This window comes from Ambystoma mexicanum, chromosome 1q (genome assembly GCF_040938575.1).
Source record: "Ambystoma mexicanum isolate Mex_15411 chromosome 1q, UKY_AmexF1_1, whole genome shotgun sequence".
Classification (NCBI taxonomy): domain Eukaryota; kingdom Metazoa; phylum Chordata; class Amphibia; order Caudata; family Ambystomatidae; genus Ambystoma; species Ambystoma mexicanum.
The window spans coordinates 1,207,007,740-1,207,028,457 of NC_090922.1; the positions used below are offsets into that span (position 1 = coordinate 1,207,007,740).

General features: G+C 48.2%; 1 protein-coding gene across 1 annotated transcript in view; it reads left to right on the forward strand.

The window, feature by feature from the left end:
• The window catches only part of C1QH1orf141 (chromosome 1q C1orf141 homolog), a 436,963-nt gene that overhangs the window by 400,122 nt on the left and 16,123 nt on the right, over nt 1-20,718 (forward strand). The window lies entirely within an intron of this gene.

Below are 20,718 nucleotides of genomic sequence, written 5' to 3' on the forward strand. Positions count from 1 at the left end.
ATCAAAGTATATAATTATTTATTTAAAAACACACTGTTTGAAACACTCCAGCACTCTTATTGTAAAATATTCTAAACACAGTTACTATTGTAATATATACACCCCTTTTTCCTTATCAGATAAGTCACAGTAAAACACCACTTATTTTCATACAGAGGTGAGCGCTTACCTAGATGGCACTCCAATAAGTTTGTGAGAAAGGGAGGGAAAAAGACAGAATATGGAAAAGGTACACCACTCTAAGGTTCAGGAACACTGTTAGCAAGGCAGAAGAGCAAAAGTCACTGGTGAGCCAAAGTCCAAAGGCTGGGCCCACTCTTAGAGAGAGCAGAGCACAAATGCGCCCAAGATCACACAGTTACACTAGGCTTTGAAAGTCTTGCAGAGGGTTCAAAAAGAGTTTAGAGAGGCTTTAGGAAAGTTTAGCCAGGGTGTCCCAGGCTAACCCAGGTTCAAAAACCGGGGGCTAAATCTACCCCGTACAGTCGATAGCAAGGGAAGCCGGGCGGGACACGGTACCTTAAGTGGGAAGGATCCTCCAGCGGTGGCAGTTGTTCCTGGCAGTGGGTGCAAGTCGCGTCGTCGTCCAGGGGAAGAGAAGATCTCGACTTGGAGGAAAGATGAAGGTCGTTGCACTACCAGGGAAGAAACCAGCCGCAGAGTTTTCCGGTTAAAGGTGGTACCTTTGTTCGCAGTCGTGGTAAAATGTGGTATCCCGGTTGCCGGGGTGCTTGGTACAGGCAAGGCAGCCACGAGGTACGTCGGGAAGGCGAAAAGACGGTGAAACTGGTTATCCCCACCAGTCAAAGGAAGAAGACTCTCCGGCGGGAGATCTGTCGTTGGGAAAAGTGGTGAGGCGTCCAGCAGGGCTCCACCGGTGGTGGTGTCGTGGCAGGTCGGCTCAGCTTCTCCCTCGTCGGATTCTTGGGTCCTGTGGCGACTTCTGAAGTTCCAGTCCCCAAAGCCCTGCTTTTATGCAGAAAACCCCCATTCACTCAGCCTAGCTGTCACTAAAACATGTTAAGTGGTGAGCCAAACGGCTCACCACTTGGGCCAATCAGGATGGAGTGCGACTTGAGTTGCCTAGGCAACTTAGGCCAGGGTGCCTAAATCCTCCTCCACCCCTCCTAAGTACCCCAGACAGAGTGGCACCACTTTGGAGGGCTTCTGTGGAGAAGCCCGCCAAAAAGTGGAACAAAGGGCTCGACTTGGGTTGGAGTCACAGAAGAGAACACAAACGCCATTTTAGAATCAAGTTTTGGCAAAAAATACCAACCGGAGAATTAATATTCATTAAATAAACCGGCAGTATGTTCGAGGCTACCGTAAATAATTAAATAAAGATAGTAGCCTAAAACAATGGGAAATCCCATAGGAAAATATTTGCGGTTGAATATAAAAAGTAGTATCCACTTCCACCAGCCAAAACTCGATCGGGGGGACGGAGACGTGCCCCCTCGACTAACAGACCCCGGGGCAATTGAATTGCCCCAGCCAGTACGTCCACAATATGATGGTTTGTACTGGTTCTGTTCAGAATTTACGACTAGTAAAGTCAATGGTGACTTCACATGCCCTGGTAGACAGTAGTCAGTCCCAGGGTATGGAGTCTATACTGGGGGGTCACTGACACCCCTGTGTTACTGCACTGAGGGTGCTGTGTAACACACATCACAAAAACACATGAAGCCCTATGGGGTAAAAGACCCCATAGCCCATTAAACACATCTAGATTCAACGAAACGCACTCAAATCATGTCCAAGAGTGAGGGTAAAAGAAAAGACTCACTCTTGGCAGGAGAAAAAAATAAACCCCAAAAATCCAGCAAAGCTGCTGGGGGACTCACTAGGTTAGGAAATTCAGCCTAAACAGAGAATTCTCCCTAACACTGTGGAACCCGTTCCCCTTGGGGAGCGAGGGGAGGGCTTCTACTCCCGGCTGTTTACGGTGCCCAAACCCAACCAGGCTGGCCTGCGCACCATCCTAGACCTTTCCCAGTTAAATCTTTTCCTACCCCAAGAGAAATTCAAGATACGCTCCTCCTTACAGATGGGCGATTGGCTCAGCGTTGTGGATCTTCAGGATGCGTATATGCATATCCTGATTTGGAATCCAAACAGGAGATATCTCTGCTTCTCTTTGGGAGAGGAACACTTCCAGTTTCGGCTGCTTCCTTTTGGCCTCAGCTCAGCGCTGCGTGTTTTCACGAAGATGATGTCGGTGATTGCGGCCTATCTTCGTCTCCGGGGTATCCATGTGTATCCTTATTTGGACGACTGGCTCTTACGCAGCCCTTGTCCGCTGGCAGCAGCGGGCAACCTCCAGTCTCTCCTTCATCTCCTTCTATCTTGGGCTGTCGGTGAACTGGCGGAAATCCTCCATGATGGTCTCACAGGACCTGATCTTCCTGGGTTTTCGTTGGAACACGATCGACTGCAGAGTGTATCTGACCGTGGACAGAATGGCGGACTCTGTTTGCCACGTGTCACATGTTTGTGTAGTCGGAGAGCATGTCGGCCTGGTGGTTCCAGAGGCTTCTGGGTCTCATGGCCTCGTGTGTACTGGCTCTTCCTCTTGCTCATCTCAAAGTGAGATGGACCCAGATGGCTCTTCGGAGTTCATGGCATCAGGCAGTGGATTCAGATTCCATGCAGATAATGATTCCGGATTCCATGAGAGTGGACCTGGATTGGTGGTCATCTCTCAGCAATCTGTTTTGGGGTGCAGGGTTTCAGGACCCGGTCCCCATGGTGACGATCACGACGGACTCCTCCCTTCTAGGGTGGGGTGCGACGTTCGATCTTCTTCAGGTTTTGGACCTCTGGTCGCCTCAAGACAAGCTCCTGCACATAAATCATTTGGAGCTTCTGGCGATCTTCCTAGCGCTCAGGGTGTTCAGACCGCTCATTGTCAACAAGGTGGTCCGCATAAGAACGGACAATGTGGTGTCAATGTATTACATAAACAAGCAAGGGGGAGCAAAGTCTCCTCACCCCTCGTGGACCTGTCCATCCAGATTTGGGAGTGGGCCGTGCTTCATGGTGTCTGGCTGCTTGCAGTGCACATCCCGGGCCAGCTGAATGTCACAGCGGATGCCCTCAGCCGGCGGACAGTGGTCAGCTACGAGTGGGAATTGAAGGCGGAGGTCCTCTCATGGATTTTCTCGCGTTGGGGCACACCGGAGGTGGACCTCTTCGCTACGGCGGTGAACAAGAAGCTTCCTCAGTATGCCTCCAGAGGGGGGCTGGGAGCCTCCTCTCTGGGGGATGCTCTCGAGATTCCATGGCACAACATGAGAGCTTACGCCTTCCCGCCTCTGCCTCTAGTTCACCGTGCAATTTGGAAGTTGAAGAACTCGGCGAACTGTTCACTTCTTCTCATAGCCCCGTGGTGGCCGGCCAGGTTTTGGTTCTCAGAACTTCAACACCTGTCGGTGTATCCGCCGATCAGGTTACCAGTAACTCCCGATCTTCTTCACCAAGGGGAACAATAGATGTGGCACCCCTCCCCACAATCGCTCAGCTTGGCGGCATGGTGCCTGAGTTCAAGTCTTTAGAGCATCTGAGTTTGTCTGCGGATAACATGCGCATTATCCAGGCAGCCAGGAAACCCTCAACCAGATCTCAATACAAGAGTAAATGGCTCAGGTTCTGTCATTGGTGTTTGGAGAAGAGGTTGGATTCGAGGGTGGCCACGATTGACACAGTGCTGTCCTTCGTGTCCTCCCTAGCAGAGTGAGGGGTTCATGTCCTGTCATGCAGGATTTATCGCTCAGCGGTTTCCGCTTACCTTTCTACAGACCTGTATTCTTATTCTCTAACTAACCCAGTGGTGAAGAGGCATTTTGCTGGCTTGACACGCCTCTACCCTCCGGTTTGTAATCCGCACCCGCCATGGGACCTAAATGTAGTCCTGACGGCGCTGTGCCATAAACCCCATGGAACCAATGGCTACGGTGGACCTCAAGTACTTGTCTTGGAAAGTGTCCTTTCTGGTCGCCGTTACGTCAGCAAGGAGAATGAGTGAGCTCCAGGCATTGTCAGTGGAGCATCCTTTCTTGGTCTTTCACAAGGACAAGGTAGTCCTTCGGACAAACCCGGCTTTTCTACCGAAGGTGGTGACCGAATTCCATCTGAATCAGTCGTTCTCCCTTCCGGTCTTTTTTCCGAACCCTGCCTCAGAGGCTGAAAGGGTTCTACACTGTCTTGATGTCCGAAGAGCGCTTAAGTTCTACCTGGACAGGACTTCCGAGTTTAGGAGTTCTTCTCAACTTTTTGTGACCTTCGGTAACCCTCAGGGCAAGCCGGCGTCTAAGGCAACTATTTCTAGGTGGATCGCCGCCTGCATCACGGAGTCTTTCACCGTCCAAGGGCTGAAACTTCCCAAGGGTATCCATGCACACCTGGTGCGGGGCAAGGCAGCCGCGGTTGCTTTTCAGAAATATGTCCCCTGGGAGTCCATCGCTAGGGCAGCTACTTGGGCCTCCCCATCTGCTTTCTATAAGCATTACTGTCTCGACATGAGCTCAAGAGCTGACGCTGAGTTTGGTCAGACTGTGCTGAAGAATCTGTTTCAGTAAGGGGTATTTCCATCCACCCGTAGTTCCTGTAAGGCGTGCTTGGGAATCTCCCACAAGTATGGAGGAAAGGGGATGGGACGTAGGAGTATTACCAGGTTACTCACCGTAGTGACCACCTTACTCCTAGTCCATAGTCCCCTTTCCTCCATAGGCCCACCCGCCGTCCCCTCTAATAAGGTTCCTCTGTTATTGCTAATGGGTCTTTGACCTGGCGATAGAAAAGGACTGAGGGGCGATGCGCGGGGTGGAACCAAGGTGGGCGGGGTTACGGCCGCGTGCCGGGCTCCGCGCAGGAAGAGAGGAGGGGACATCTTTGAAAAAAATGTGGATGCTTTTTACAAAGTGCTCCGGTCCCGTCCCACAGGAACGGAGAGATGTCCCACAAATATGGAGGAAAGGGGACTATGGACTAGGAGTAAGGTGGTCACTACGGTGAGTAACCTGGTAACTCTTTTACTCTATTAATTATTGTTTCTTTTGAATAGCTTTAGCATTGTTTTTGCTACAAAGTGTGCACAGAGCTTAGGTTCCACTGGATCTGGTGGCACTCACCTTTTTTCTGTTTTGTTCGCAGATCTTGTACCCCAAGATCAGCATCTGTGGCACCTAAACACTATTGAAAACGTTTACCATTGAAAGTATATCTTTGATACAACCTGAATTTCTTAAACCAAGAGTGCCCCTCTACACTGTTATTTTTACACTCTGAAGGGTTGTCTGAGTGCATATCATCTCTCACATACTCGACTGGGTGCAAAATCATTGCATGGGTTCCCCATCAGGGCTCTTCGTCTGTCATCCCAATATGATGGTGGCAAGGGGGCAGAAACTAGGGAGAACGGGTAACTCCTCCACTAGAGTTGCAGTGCTAATCCAGTGGAAAGATTACATCCTTCACTGTGAACCCACAGCATCAACTGCGTCAACCAACCAATTCAATCCCATCACTGAACTGGAATATTTCATTCAATAGGCAACTCAAAGCCAAGTTACAGATAAACATGTGTTTATTGGGTGCAACATGTGTTAGAGAGAATTCTCAGAAATGTGCTCCAGCTCTTTTGCTGGACTTTAGGACTTTTAATTTCTAACATGGAGAGAGTGAGACCTTTTTCCCACTCTCGCATGTATTTTTCATTGATTTGAACACGTTTCTTTTGAATTTGGAGTCTGACAAACTCCATAGGCATCATCTTTTTACATGGTGTCACACAGCACCTTCAGTGCAGTGGCACAGGGAAGTCTTTCAGATTTCCCAAAAGGTTTAAATACCTTCTCTTGGTTAAACTACTGTTTCCAAGAGCAGTGAAGTGAAATTGACTTCACTTACATTTGTAACTTTCTAGACCCAACACACACTATATTACAATAGGATGCTGCAGGGGTTACTTAGTATCCCCTTTGTCTAGTTTCTCATGTAACATTTTTATGTTACCCTTTCTACAATTAATGGCTGGTGGCAGTGGTTTACTTTTTACCACCACTGAGTGTTTCTACAGCAGGCTGCATTTGCAGCTGCAGTAAAGCACCCATGGGTGCCCATTTTGTCAAAATGCCCCTGGTCTTCTTTTTTCACCATTTCTTGTTGGAAAGGTCCTTCTTGAGATTTACTCTGTGCGCCAAACTAGGTTTGGTCCCTTTGTCTTTGGCTGTGTTCACTGCTCGTTGGCTCTGGCTCTAGCGTGTCTGGCAGGACAGGAAGTGAGGGAGGTGCCCGAAACTGTGTGCTTAATCCCCTTGGTTACAGGGATGCACCCATAGGTGATTGGCTGGCTGGCTATCCTTGCAGGACAGCCTCCTGCTGTGTAATTGACAGCTAGGCTGCGAATGAATGGGAGAAACCTGCATAAAAAGGCGAGATCTTTTGCTTGGAAGGAGAGTCGGCCACTGGACGAAGGAATCCAAAGAAGAACTTGGAATAGACGCCTGCTGCAACTCCTGGACCATTGGTTTGCCCGGTGAAACCCTCTGGACTCCCATGAAGCAGGACTGACCAAGCCTGAGCCACCTCAACAAAGTGCTGGACCCCAGATGTGAGGAAAGTCCATAAGGTATCCGAGAACCGCGGTGGTGCTATATGCAAGAAGCTGAAACCGCAAAGTGTCGCTGATCTGAAGTTTGCCCATTGCTGCCTCCGACGTTCAAACCATAGTGCAGGAGTCCCCAGACGTCCCCCCTCTTGTCCCCACGACTGAGGCCCAGGAACACAGCTGGAACCAATTTCTTCAGACCGAAGGAACTGTAAACCAAGGGATACTTACCTCTTGTTGTGTAGCCTTGCTAGCTCTCAGTTGAGACTGTGCTTGGTTGCTTTTGCAGAGTTGCTTGCAGCTTTGCCCCTCACAAGCCTCCCAGCGTGTGGCCCTACAGTGATTTCATTTTCTACAAAGACTTCTAAAACTTTGTGCAAGACTTTGTCTACCTACAAGAAGTACTTCAGCTCACCTAGACTTTTGCTCAACTAACATTGGCTGTCCTGGCGCCCTTAACGACTCTTTTTACCTCTGACGTTGTGCTTTAACTATCCCTCAACAAACGTCACACATCAGATAACTTGTGTAGCTGAGAAAGGGTTAATTTACTTTGCATTGGGGATTCAAAAGTACTTACGTGCTTAAGAATATTTGTTAACCATTGTTTTATTCGGGGCGTGGCTTGAAGGCCATGTGAAGAGACGTGCCAGTGGGAGGGCTCCCCGAGATCCTTCATCAATCCTATGAAAGTGCAGCTATGGGAATCATTGAATGCCAGGAACATAAGCATCCGCTTATGAAGGCATGGGCAACATTCGCCGAAGGCATGAGATCCAAGTAGCCCCGGGAACGTCCGTTTCGAGAAGTGACAAGTCCACGGAGCCGCGAACAGACACGGACAAAATGGCGGCTTCGTGAAACATAGGACCCTAATAGATTTGGATCTGGCGGATAAACGACTGCAAGGCGGGTGGTGTGCGCATCGGCGCGCCCCCAGAGGGACATTACAGACCATGCTGTATCTCTGGTAGCCACCACTAACTTGTGGGAACGCCCGGCGGGGCTGGGTGGCCGTCACTAGGGCCCGGCCGTGCTCGCATCGAGCGGAGCTCAGGCCGAACACCAGGGCTCCTATATTAATGCGGACGGCCACAGAGGGGGCCGTGTGTGCATTCGAGCCTGCGCGGATCCTCCGGCAGACTCCGCCGCGTTGCGCAAGCTCACAGCACAGCCCGGGAGGAAAAGCGGCCGGCGCTGGGACATGGCCGTGCTGGTAAGCGGGCGGATCGAAACGGGAGATTGAAACGGCAACCCGCCTCACTCCAGGGCGGAGGGAACGGGTGGTGTACGCTGATCCTGGCAGGCGCTGGGAGCAGCTGACTGCAGTATTGCAGCCGTCACACTGTGCTTGGGTCCTATAACCCCCAGAAGCAAGGGTCATAACCCAATTGGAAGCAAAATGACATAGTCCCAGAACACTGACCTTGCAGAATAATAACCCCCCCCCCATGCTTTACTTATGACATAAACAGCACAGACCTGGGAGGCCATTACAGCGGTGAACACGGCAAGAAGTGACAAGGCCCTGGAGGCCACGCGGCCTCCCTTGGCATTGAAGTGTGAATAGGAGACCGTCCCTAACCGGTGAAATGTCTAGTAAGCCCCTGAGGGCAAAGGCCAAACAGCCCACACTGGACGAATACACCAGGACACCGACTGGCCCGGATGGAGCCAGGAATAAGGATAAGACCTCAGCAGGGGGAATGGCCGCTGCGAGTACGAACCAGGAGGTCCTTGAGGCGATCGCAGACTTGAAGGTGGCCTGGGAAACCAAACTCCAATTGGCTGTGACAGAACTGAAGACGGCGATGGAACTTCAATTGGGGGCGGTACAAGAAGATGTGAATCTCCTCAGGCAGGATGTAAGGACTCTGACGGAACATACAGAGACTCTGGAGAAAGAGACGAGTCCAACTGCAGCGGACTGTGCGACGCACAAACGGGAGCTACATGCCCTGGTGCAACGGGTGGGCAATTTGGAGAATAGAGCGGAGGAGGCGGAAGGGCGTGCCCAGAGGAATAACATCCGTATTGTTGGACTGCCAGAAGGTGCCGAGGGCCACAACCCTACGGTATTCATCGAAACCATGTTGCTACAAGAAATCACCGGGGGAACCCTCTCTCAGGAATTCGCCGTGGAAAGAGCGCACAGGGCCCTGACGAGGAAGCCACCGTCGGGAAATCCGCCCAGGCCACTGATCGGCAAGATCCTCAATTACCGGGACCGGGAAAGAATTCTTGAACACTTCCGCAAAGGAGGAACAATAAAACTGGGAGCTGCAAGTATAACTGCCTATCCGGACTACACCCTGCAGGTACAGCGGAGCCGTATGAACTTCGGATCGGTCAAGAGAAGATTGCGGGAAGCTGGATACAAATATATGCTGCTCTACCCGGCCAAGCTAAAGGTCTTCTATAAGAACAAGACGCTGTTCTTTGATACTCCGGAAGAGGCCATGGGGTGGCTGGACATGCAAAGTTGCCCTCAGGAGCCAGATATCCGGGAAGAAGATGGAGCAGGACGAGATAAGTAAAGCTGAGAATCTGGTGGGACTTCGTACTGTGGGACTTGATTATAGTCAATGATGTAACTGGATGGCAGGCGCGCTCTGGTTGGCAGGAAACATGATCCGGCTGCACTGTAACTGCTGCATGTTGAGGGACCCCCTCGGGGCCGATCTTTATATCCCCATTTAGAGTTTAGTTAGGTCACTGATAGTTAGGTGACACCCTGCTGGGTTCTTAATTTGGGTTTCCAAGGTAGAACCAAACGCGGGGATGCCTGAGATCCAGGGATGGAGCTGGGCAGTTGTTTGGGTTGGGGGTTTAAGTTCAAATATGAGCCTTGACGATAGACCTAGAATCAGTCATCTACTTGGTGTGGTGGGGGGCTGCTCGGAAGGGGGAGGGGGGGACTATCGATGAACCATGGGGGACCTTAAGATATTAACGTGGAATGTCAGAGGGCTCAACAGTTACTTGAAGCGTAATAAGGTTATGCTGTATTTGAAGCGGCAGAAGATAGACGTCGCCTTGTTGCAAGAGACGCATCTGACACGAGAGAAAATGGAACTGGTGGGGAGGAAATGGAAAGGATAGCGGTGGGTTCATCGTACTTGGCCAATGCGAGAGGGGTACTTGTCTGGGTGGCGCCACATGTCCCATTTAAGTTAACTGGAGAGGTTGTTGATGCAGATGGGAGGTTGGTTATATTGAGGGGGCTGATAGAGAACAAGGAAGTGTACATCGTAAATACATATGCCCCTAACCAAAACACAGCGACATACTTCAAGACGCTGTGTACCAAGCTAAGTGCATGTGTAGGGGGTGCGATGATCTGGGGCGGGGATTTCAATTGTGTATTGAACCCAAAGGTAGACAGGTCGGATGACAATACGGCCAGGCCCAGCCCAGCGGCCAAAGTATTGCAGACGCTGCTGGCGGACTTTGGCTTGGTGGATGTGTGGAGAGTGAAACACCCTGACGTGAGGCAGAACTCGCATTATTCGGCTCCGTACCAGCTGCATACGAGGCTTGACTATATCTTTGCCACTTCGGATGTGGTTGCTGAGAGCATCCATATAGATTATAAAGCCAGAGTCCTCTCGGATCACTCGCCCCTGGTCCTGGGGTGGCAGTACTGCCCCCCTAGGGCGCGAATACCGACATGGCACCTCCGGGCTGAAGCGCTCAAAGACCTAGCCTTCAGGGAGGACATAAGAGAGGAGATTGTTGCTTATTTTGAGGTGAATACTGGTAGCGTGAAGTCGGCGGGTACTGTATGGGAGGCTTTTAAGGTTGTGATGCGGGGGATCGCCATTGCTAAATCTAAGGGACTGCTGGGAGGAGTCCTAGCTGATTTACACAAAGCTGAGATCGAGCTGGAAAGAGAGTTGGGAAGGGGAGGGGCTGATGCGGAGGCAGTAGGTAAATTGCAGCAGCAATGTTTGGAACATTGGGACAGGCTATGTAACTTAAATTATAAAAAGTACATAGAAAGGCAGCATGCAGGAGGGGACAAAACGGGCCGGCTTCTAGCGTGGTTGTACAAGAGCGAAACGCCTAGATCCCCGATCCGGACTATAATCAATGAAGAGGGCGAGATGGTAGACACCCAAGAAGGTGTAAATAGGGCATTTGCAGAATATTATAAGGTATTATACGAGGGTGAAGTGGGGAGTAGTCGGGAGGAGATAGACGAGGTGCTGGAGGATATAGGCCTGCCCAAGGTCAGTAAAGAGGAAAGAGAGGAGCTGGATGCACTGATCACTTTGGAGGAACTGAGAGAGATTGTAAGGCAGTTACCCACCAGCAAGGCTCTGGGGGCAGACGGGTTCCCTAGCGAATTTTACAAGGTGTATGGGGAGGAGGTGCTCCCACCCATGCTAGCTATGCTCAATGAGGCGTTTGAGGTGGGGCGGTTGCCGGAGTCACTCAGGGAGGCGATCATAGTGCCACTCCCCAAGCCCAACAAACCGGGGCGAAGTTGCTGCTCCTACAGGCCATTGTCGATGTTGAACCTGGACAGTAAGATACTCACAGCTGTCCTGGCCAACAGAATGCGGAGAGTAATTGGCAAATGAATTCACCCGGACCAAACGGGCTATGTCCCGAGCAGGAACATCACTCGCATCCATAGACGACTCCATCGAGTGGTCGAATGGGGGTGTAGTACGGACGCTGAAATGGCGGTCATGGCACTGGACGCAGTTAAAGCGTTTGACTCTGTCAAGTGGCCGTGGTTGTTGGCGGCTCTAGAATGGTATGGAATGGGGACAGGCTACATTAAATGGGCTAAGATGCTATACAGCGAACCGTTGGCCAGAGTTCGCACGGGTTCAGTAGTGTCTGAGAGGTGGCGGTTGGGTAGAGGCACTAGGCAAGGGTGCCCCTGGTCCCCAATGCTATATATCTTGGCCCTAGAGCCATTAGCAATATACCTCAGGCAACAATATGACCCGATCGGTATTGAGGTAGGAGGGGAGCGTCACCTTATATCCTTGTACGCGGATGATTTGTTACTATATCTGAAATACCTTGAAGAAAACCTTTGGTATGTCTTGGAGGTAATGGAAAGGTATGCCAGGCTGTCGGTATAGCCGTGAACCCCCAGAAATCCAGCATGTTCCCGCTGGGTAGATATATGGGTATTCCAGTAGAAATGTTGCCGGTGCTGCAGATCCCGTGGCCAGTTAGCTCTTTCCGCTACCTCGGAATAGATGTGTATCACACGACCGAGTAAGAACATAAGTGCAATACTGAAATGGCTGTTGGGAAAATCGAGAAATGCATGAGGTTTTGGGAGAGGTTACCTTTAGCAATGATGGGCCGAAGTGCAATGCTCAAAATGGTGGTTCTGCCTAGGCTGTTACATTATTTCAACAATATTCCACACATGACACCCAAGAAGTTTTTTGATAAACTGCACAGAACTGCAGAGAATTTTTGTGGCACGGTACGCGAAATAGAGTTGCATTATGGAAGCTGCAGAACTTCTACGAGAAAGGTGGTATTAAACTGCCCAATTTTGAGGCCTACTACGTAGCTGCGCCACTACAATACGTAGCTCAGTGGCTCTCTGACGAAGAGACCCCCGAGCACAGGTTGTTCGGGGGGGAATTGCACTCCTTTTTACTTGCGGGAAATTATTTGGGTGGCTAGCTCAGACATGAGAGAGCGCCCTAGAATGTTGTTGTTGGGGCGGAATATGTGGCGCCGAGCCTGCCGGATGATGGGTGACCCGTTCCCATGTGTTCCGCAGAAACCGTTGGTCGCACTGGCAGGGGGAGACGTGCAGCTGAGGGTAAGCTTTAGGACCTATTGGGAATCAGTGGGGTTAGTCACGTTGGGAGATATTTGGCAAGACGGGACTATTTTGGAGCTGGGAGAACTCGAGGAAGCGGCCGGGTTACACAGAGGCCAATATGTCACTTATCATAGGGTAAGGCATGAGATTCGGAGTATATGGCCTGAAACCGTTTTGGTGGAAGACCCGGATGCCACTGTGGGGTTAATATATGACGCATCGGAAGGTGGGCATGAGGTCTCCAGATTGTACGAGATGTTGATGTCTAAGGTTGGGAAGGACCTGGCGCACTTGCGATTAGAGTGGGAAACAGAGATGGGAGTCCCGATAGAAGATGGGACGTGGGAACGTGCTCTGGGATATCATAAGAAGGTGTCGAGAAATGCCAGTTTCAAACAAATACAGCTATATATAACGCACAGGGCATACATGACCCCTCTCAGAATATCGAAGTTCCGAAATGTTGGGCGCCAGGCGTGCCCTAAGTGTGACGAGGAGAATGTTGACATGATACATATGTTCTGGGCGTGCCCGGTTATTGAATGCTACTGGGGTGAAGTGGCACAAAAACTGGCAGGGAAGGGGGTCACGCTCGTAATAGACTCGGCCTGGGCCTGCTTGCTGGGAGGATACCCTAGAGCGTGTAAACGTAAACATGTAGCGAAATTGAAGGGTTTGGCGTATGTGCTCGCGAAACGACGGATTGCCATGGGGTGGAAGGAGGGCCATAAACCTCGAGTGGAGGTCTGGTGGAAGGACCTACAAAAATGGGCGGAGGCTGAAACAGTGGTGTGGCAAGTGGCCAGTAACACGAGTGGGGAGGAGGAAATGGGCTCCCTCATGGCATGGAAATCATTGATAGCGGAAATGTTTGGGGCGGGATCGGCTCCAGCTGAATCTGAGGGCAGTGATACCCTGACACACGAGGAGGATATTGAATGTGAAGAACAGACAGGCTCATAAGGGGGGGAAGGGGAGTGCAGTGTTTCTAAGTTGTAAAATGTGTTGATTAGGTTTTGTTGTGTGGTTTGAATAAAATAATTTAAAAAAAAACCCATTGTTTTATTCCCTCATCTTTTCCTTTTGATACTAACCTCAGTATTCCTCTGTGTACCAGCGATATATCAATGTGCAGTGTCCTAGTTATTTAAGTCACCTCAGAGTGTAGGAATTGTCTGTGTGCCACCCCAAAGGGGTATCTACTGATTTAAAGAAACTGAGAGTGTGTATTTTGAAGTATATTTTTGTGTTGCATATATTTGCTCCCTTCTAAAGAAGGCTTATTCAATTGAATGTTAAATTAATAATTGTTTAATCAAGAAACCTTGTGTGTAAGTGTTTATTTGGATAACTGTCCCTGTGAAACTCTGTGTTACAACCCTACAGCTCACATTCACCCCTCTTGAGATAAGCCTGGCTGCTCAGTCACTCTACTAACTTGTGTAGTACATGCTTAAACCAAAGGTTGGGTTAACTATTGCCAAGAGGGCAAGGCTGGTGCAGTCTCCCACAGGGTACTGCATACAATCTTGCCTAACACTGGTGGCAAGCGGTGAGGATTTATTGTAGAGTTGTTACATTGAGTATTTACTTTGCTTTTGTTCAACTAAAACCTTCACAAGGCTAAGCTCCATCAGAACAGCAATTGTAACATGCCTAATATTGATAACTTCAGTCAGGAAGCCCTGATCCTTTTAACAGTAGATCAACTGATGAAAGAATTGTGTAATGTCAGGAATCTCCCTGTTAAAGGAAAGAAAAATGAGTTGATTACAAGGTTATTGAATAACCAAAGCTTGGGTAGTAGACCTGTCACACCTACTAACCAAGGAAATGTGGAAATTGATAATGATGATGATAATTCAGAGTCTAACTCTAATGTCTTAGAAGAGTCAGAGGAGGGAGAGGTGTCCCAGGATAGGAGCCCATCTTTGCCTCAGCAAGCCATTCTGCCTCAACCTATGTCCACTGGGACCCCAAAAGGTCCATCACTGAGTCCAGAATATATGTCTCTTGAGAAAATGAGACTTGAATTGGTATGTAAAAGGTTGCAAGCTGAAGCCAAACATGAGGACATTGAACTCAGTGAATTAGAAATGCATCATGCTCTTGAAAAGATTGTCTCTTGAAAATGTTTCCCTCCCAGAGTCCTCTAGGTCTTCCAGTCCCAAGAGGCATCGCCTGCCTAAAGAAGCAGTGAGTAGGTATGATGTGAAACTTGATATTTTGGATTGGTTGGGTGCCTTTGAATACAATCATGGGATTCAGGGTCTCACGGGGAATCTGCTGATTCCTTGTCTTTTGTCTAGGCTTCCCCAGGTTGCAAATGATGCTGTAATGGAGGTGCGTGAACTTGAAAGACAGGAGTGTGAGAATGTGAAGCTGGCTTTCATAACCAGATTTGGGAAAACTCCTTCCCAGTACCTTAAGAGGTTTAGGACCCTCAAGAAGACAGATGGTACCCCTTGGGCTCCCTGGGTGTGTGAATGTTTGAAAAACTTAGATGGTTGGGTTAAGGGTTAGAGGGTGAACTCCTTTGAAGGAATGAGAAATCTATTTTTGTTAGTCTATTTTTGATGCCTGCTCTCCTGAGCTGAGACAGCACTTGGTCGACTCAACAGAGATTGATCCCAAGAAGTTAGCTAAAGCTGCCGACTTGTGGGTTGCCAGCAGGGCCACTCACAAGGATTCTGGGGCCACTCACAAAAAGGATGAAGGGAAGCAGCACAAGAAAGATTGAACAGAGAATTCAAGTTCCAACCACCCAAAAGAGGGCCACAAACCGAAAAAGGGTAAACCTTTTCGGGCAGCTCGATCCCGAAGGCGGTTCGCCATAGGATTTGGCCACAGCGGTAGGAAACAAGTGCGAAGTCTGGGACCTATGAAGAGTACACAAACGGCACGTTCCAGGCGGTGGGGGAGGTTTTCCGTGGACACTTTGCTCCGGTTTTTGAGACTCCTCTAAGGTCTGAGATTACTGTTTTTGACAGTAAAGCTCAATAAAAATAAAAAAATAAAATAAAAAAAAGGGTAAACACTATGGGAAACCAGGTCAGTCTAGTGTATCCTCTGGTGCTAACCCAGAGGGAGTTCAGCAGAAGCCCCCATTCCAGAAAACATTTGGAAAATGTTATGCTTGTGGATCAACTGACCATGTGAAGGGGGATCCCAGATGCAAGGGTAAACCTTCAGGGGGCCACACTGCCTCCTTAGCCTTCATCCCAGAGGGAGAAGTTCATATGGCAAGTGGTAACTTTCAAGTATTTGCTGAAGACCCCATTGGAGTTTCGGCCATTGTTTTTTTTTAGTATCCCTCGGTCTGTGGGAACAGCAGAATGTAGATGTGTATAACTCTTTTCCAGATAATACCAAAGAATATTACAAGGACAGTGTACATGTCAATAGACAGGAGAACCCTGCCATTAGAGACACTGGGGCCAGCATTACAGTAGTAGATGATCGCTTTTTCAAGCCTGAACATGTTGCTCAGGCACCCAAAGGTCCTACTAACCTTGCTGGCATGTCGTTATCTGAAGTTATTTTTTTGCCTTGATTTGGTTTGGAGTAGGAAGATTTTATCAATGAGAGTGTTTTGGAAGTTCTTGCACCAGCTGAGATCTGTGGTAGAGTTATCCGGTGGGGAAGAAGGTGTTTCAAGCTCACGTAAGATGGCAAAGAGCTCTCTTGTGCCCGAGCTTGCTTCTTCAATTCTCCTGTTGTAGGTGGCGTTTTTAGTTTGCAGGATGGCTAATTTGTACTTTTTGGCGAGGGCTGGGAAGAACTCTTTGTTCTTGTCTGATGGTGTTTTTATCCAGGCTGTCTCTGCATCTCTTTTTGAGGAGCCTAGGGTTTTGAGACTGGGGGTGAATCACGAATTGAGGTGGGCAGTTGGTTTAGGTTTGCGGATACTCAGAGGCGCAACTTTGTTGATGGCATTGTGGATGGTTTGGTTGTAAAGTTCGACCATGGCAGTGGGGTCTGTGTTAGCATGTGAATGAGTTGTAAGAGGTAGCAGCAGGGGGAGTAGTTTGGCTGGAGTTATGTCCCGAGAGTTTCTCGAGAGGGCGGCTGGTGCTGGTTGGGGTGAGACCTCCGAATGAGTTGTCTCAATAATATTGAAGGTGATGACATAGTGGTCTGACCAACTTCAAGAGGCGTTGGCTAGGATGTTGGTGTTGGTGTTGCAGTTGAGGTCTGCTTATGTCCCATCTTTTGTATGGAGGTGATGTTGAATGGGTATGCCTTAGGCAGGAAGAGTGATGGAGGGATGTCATGTGGGTCAGGGAGGTTGTTGAACATTTGTAGGGTGAGTGTGTGTTTATATTTGGTGGTGACAAGCTGTGACTGGTTGGTAGGGCCGATAGTCGGCTTTGGATCTGCTGAGGCTTTGTAGGGCCATGTCGGGGCTTGACCTGGTGAGTGGGCAATTGATAGAGGGCGGCATAGCATGAAGATTCTGAGGTAGGTCCAGCAGGAGGAGTTGTTAGCTTAGAAGGATGCACATGAATGCATCTGGAGTCGAATTAGGGTAGGGACTTCTAAAATCAATTGTTAAGAACTAAGGTCAGCACATCAGAGTACAAAAACAAAGTAAGCATGTAAAAGCATCTAGATTTGAGTTTGGGCAGGCACATGTAAAATCACTTATTAAAGGCAAAGTAAACACAGAAATGCATCTAGAATCGAATTTAGGGACTAAAGTAAAGCGAATCAGTTGTAAAAAACTAAAGTATGAACGTCCATTCATCTGGATTTGAATTTGGGTAACGTGAGAAACCTGAAGGTGTCTCCCTAGCTAGTCCCCAGGGATCTGGCATCCAGGTGGCCAGGACACGGGCGTCGTAATGGATCCAGTTCCTGGGGGGTGGATCAGTGCGGGAGGATCACCTGGATGGGGGATCCTCGGGGAGTGGGAGTGGGAGTGGGACACTGATGGGTGAGACACGCAAGAGAGGATAGAATTGCTTTTTTGGGGTAGAACGCTGATAGCTTTTTCTGTACTAACTCACTAATTGGTGTAGCCTGTCTAACTTTATAGAACCTAGTTACGACTTGTATTGCAATTAGCATTGAAATTTGAATTATATTTCTACCCTGCTAGGACCTAGCTATGTTACACTCGCAGGCTGTGAATTGTTTAAAGCAGCCACCTGACATCAGCACGTAAAAACTTTCATTGTATTACTGAAGACAATCTGTGTGCATTGCGATATTGAACTGTATTACTGTCTTTGCTTGGGAACAGTGAGAGAAAGTAATTGAGTTCTGGTCAGAGAATGACCTTTGTATATTAGCAGAAAAGCCTACACACTTAGGGACTACATATCCCACACTCACTGGCTCAGCTCCTAAACGGCTGCACTTCAACGCTTCTGGGCCAAGCCGGCCAAGCCGGTCCTCGCCGTTACTCGGCTGCGAGGCATTTCTGTCTTTTTTCCCCTTATCTCTGAAGTAAGTCTTACACGATGGGCTTTATAAAACATGAACCCCTATCTTTGATGACACTTCGCCTAAACCATCTGGCACTCATTGATAGACTTAAAAGGACTATCCTAGACAGTCACACAGCTAACACAGAAGAGAGAGGAGCACAAGACGGACCTTCCCCCTCTAGCCACTTACACGAGGAACTATCTCCCACACTTAAGAAGGAAAGTGACCCTCTTACACAAGAGGGCTTGATGGTGGGACTTATGCCGACCTTACTACTGATACCACTGACAACAGTGTGTTACCAGCTCCCAGTAAAACCAATCATCGATACACTGGCCTCCCACAGACCCCGAATGAGGCATGGCCAAATGCACTTAGTTGCCCTGATCGATACACGATCCCTTGTAAAACATGCACAAGGTCTGCATGACTTCATAGTCCACAATGAAGTAGACATCCTCTGTGTGACAGAGACATAGTTACAAGATACCAGTGGACCTTTCATCTCTGAAGCCTCTTGCCCAGGTTACACATTTTACAATGCAGACCGTAAAGAGGGACGTGGTGGGGGGGTGTTGCTATTATAGCCAGATCCACATTAGGCCTATTTCCAGCTACTATCTCCTGTACCGAATGTGAGATCTTACATCTCAAAATGACACCAACCTACCACCATTGTATTAACATGGTGTTGATTTAAGAAGTAATGGGATTACTAAACAATTTTAATAGCCCAAATTCATCAACCATCTTTTTGGGCGATCTCAATCGATAGAAGGGAGACTTAAAAGAAGCAATACTTTTAGAAACTGCACTAACAGACAGTGGCTTTGAAATCATAAATAACAACCCCGCGTTTGGGAACACCCATTTCCTGGACTTGGGTGGTCACTAAGAATCTTAATACAAAGAATATTGATACTTCAACTTGTATATGGTCGGACCATTCCATGATTAGCTTTACTCTTCACCTCCCAACTCCAATTGTTAAGCCTACAAATACATTGAAACCTGTTAGAGGAGGTAATTTCAAGAAGGTGAGCTCCATTGACATCAAGAATGGACTTGAAGCCATCATGGCTAATTCTCAGCCGACTGATCACATTGAGTGCATGATGAATGGCTTTAATAATACATTCACATAAATGCTTGATAACATAGCCCCAATACAAACTAAAACGGTGAGAGAAAATCCCAGACATCAAAGCTTGTTTTCACCAGAATTAGATGAGATGCAAAAGAAAAAAAGGGCACTCGAACTTATATGGACTAAAAACCCCTCTGTCATTACCCGACACTTATGGAAGAAATTGGACAAATCTTACAGGCCACTAATAGTAGATATTAAGAAAAACTTCTACAATACACAAATTGAGCAGTCTAATTCTATAAAACAACTATTCAGTATTATAAAATCACTAGAAAAACCCAAAACCCCTGAGCTACCAATAACAATCATGGACCAAGATTGTGCTCGAATAGCGAAAGCTTTTGAAGGGAAAAATCTCAAAAGCAAGGGATAAAATCCTAGCAACTCAGAGCTCTACCATCATATCGAAGCTTTCCGATAACGGGTCAGAGATTTCTCCCTCCCATCTGGATTTCTCGTTTTCACCCATCTCATCGATTGAAAAGATTTCGCTGCTAGCCTCTATGAATCCCGCTGCTTGTCCTTTAAACATGGTACCATCTAAACTTATACTAGAACATAGAAAATTGTTTGAACCTTTCTCCACACAATTTGTTAATGCCTCTTTTCAAGACCAGCAGGATCCCATAGACATTAAGAAAGTTACCATTGCGCCAATTCCCAAAAAATTGAATCTAGACCACACGGACCCAACCAACCTTAGGCTAATAACGAATAGTCCATTCCTTTTAAAAATATTGGACAAGGCTGCCACTTCCCAACTACAGATGTTTATAGACAATAACAACAATTTACACAGCAGGCAGTCCGGTTTTCGCCCGGCCCACAGCACTGAGACCGCACTTTTGGATCTTCAACCCACATGTTAGATATTGTTGACAGTGGTTAAGCGGGGATGCTGATCCTTTTGGATCTATCAGCGGCATTCGATCTTGTCGATCACGTGCACCTTTTGGAATGCTTACAACAGCAGGGGGGTTGCTCATGGAAGGTGGTCAACTGCATTGTCATTTTTAGCCAATCACAAATCCAATGTACAATCGGGTGTAGCCACATCCCCGGTTTCCCCTATAAAATACGGTGTCCCTCAAGGAGGATCAATATCGCCTCTCCTTTTCAATCTATATATGCAGGCCCTGCTGGAAGAGCTAGCGGTATTATTTACCAACTATGCCGATGACATGCAACTAGTCATCGAGCTAAGTGGTGACTACCATCAAGACTCATTAAAATTAAAGAACCTCTACGATGCCATTGAGAGATGGATGTTCTTGAATTGGCTTTGCCTGAATGGCAATAAAATTGAGATACTCATATTTGGATCACCACAGGCCCGAGCTAAACTAGACCCTGCCTATCCCTATTTCACGCTGCAAGGCAACAAGATCATAACACAAACCAAAGTGAAAACACTAGGGGTAATTTTGGTGGCATCCCTCAACTCAGATTACCAAGTGCAAAATCTTCGAAAAACATGCAACTTTCATCTGAGGCTTCTCTGAACTATACAGCCCTTCATCAGTAAAAATAATTTGTTGACAATTGCCCGAGCCATGATTCTATCACAATTAGACTACTGCAACATCCTACTGTGTGGAGCATCTAAATCTAATCTCTGGATATGCCAAATCAACCAAGAAGTGCTCATATCCCTAACATCAGGAGAGAACTGCACTGGTTACCAGTGCAGCAATGTATCAAGAACAAAATGGGCTC